This window comes from Corylus avellana, chromosome ca2 (assembly GCF_901000735.1).
Source record: "Corylus avellana chromosome ca2, CavTom2PMs-1.0".
Lineage (NCBI taxonomy): Eukaryota > Viridiplantae > Streptophyta > Magnoliopsida > Fagales > Betulaceae > Corylus > Corylus avellana.
The window spans coordinates 9,529,695-9,531,215 of record NC_081542.1 but is presented as its reverse complement, the minus strand read 5'-3'; positions in this window follow the sequence as shown (position 1 = coordinate 9,531,215).

Below are 1,521 nucleotides of genomic sequence, written 5' to 3'. Positions count from 1 at the left end.
AATTTTTTATTTTATTAGAGTGTAATTTGGTGAGGTTGAGTTTTTGTTTTAAGTATAAGTCTAATGAAATTGACTGATATGTCAGCTTCTTATTAGTGGCACAAAATGTGACTTTTGTGCAACCTCCTTATATAAGTTATTATCTTTGAGGTAATAAATATTTTAAAAGTTAAAGGAATCTGGTACGTATGTTGTTGAAAATATCCTCATGTTTGGTTGGGTGGAGAGGTCCAATGAAAAAGAAAAATAAGTATTGAAAAAAGATAAAAGGAATCTTCTTCTTAAAGTGATGAATATATATATATATACACACACATATTTATATGTATGTATATATATGGTACAAAACATAGTTATAAAGACTTGAAATTGGATTCTTTAAGATTGTAGATAAGATTATAAGGTATAATATAAATAGTTTATTTAACAATAATTGTTTTTTTTTTTTTATGATTTATCACAAATACAATGTTGGTGAATTTAATTTGTAATATATATATATATTTAAAAAAAATCATTTTATCTAATTAAATGATAAAATCTTTAACAATAATTAAGCAATTAATAATTAGCATGGATTTTCAAAAAAGTAAATATCAATAAAGATATTTAGTTTATAAAGAGATATTCGAAAACTTAATGAATTAAACCTAACATAAAAGCTAGCTTGATGATAAAATTGGGCTTGAATAAACAAAGCTTAAAGATTTAAGTACACGGCTTGATTGGATCTCTTTTGTCAACAAACAATACCAATGACTTAGAATTGAAAGAGCCTTGTTTCTTCTTATAAATATGCACACTCTTTCGGGCTCCCCCACTTTTTTCCTCTATTTTCAACTATTTTTGGTAACCCATCAAGTGCTCAACCCATTTAAGTTGAAAATAGAGGAAATAGAACTTGTCAAACGTTCATATTATTTGCACTTCCATCTGTATCTTCTCTAGGATGACTTGAATGCAATTTTGAATGAGATGAGGGGTTTTCTCTAATATCCAAATAGTAATACTCGAAAGGTATTTTTGTCTTTTCACTTTTTTATGAGACAAAAAATATCTTTCCACTATAACTAACCAGATATTCTCAGGAGAAATCCTAATTCTTCCCTTCAAGTGGTCTTTTTTTCTTTTCCCACTATATTAAGGGTCTGCTTTGAAAACGTGCAATTTTAAAATGCGAATTTGACCTTTAACATTACAATCTAAGCTTTAAAAATGCACCATCTTGTGTACAATTTGAAAACCCAGATTTTTTTAAAAGTTTCAAAAACTACAATTTTTGAAGAATGCACAACCAGTTGATACACTTTCTACAATTTTGTTTAAAATCACACTTTTGGCTTGCAAAGTTACGGGACCAAATGGACTCTAAAAATAAAAGTGTTTATTTGATTATTTGGCCTTTACCTTGTTCAGCATCATGAAATGGACAAAGTTGATTCCTCATAAGCAGAACGAAATGGTTATCAGTTCTAATTTTCCTGTTTCTTGGGAGGGATATACGATACTGGAAAAGACAAC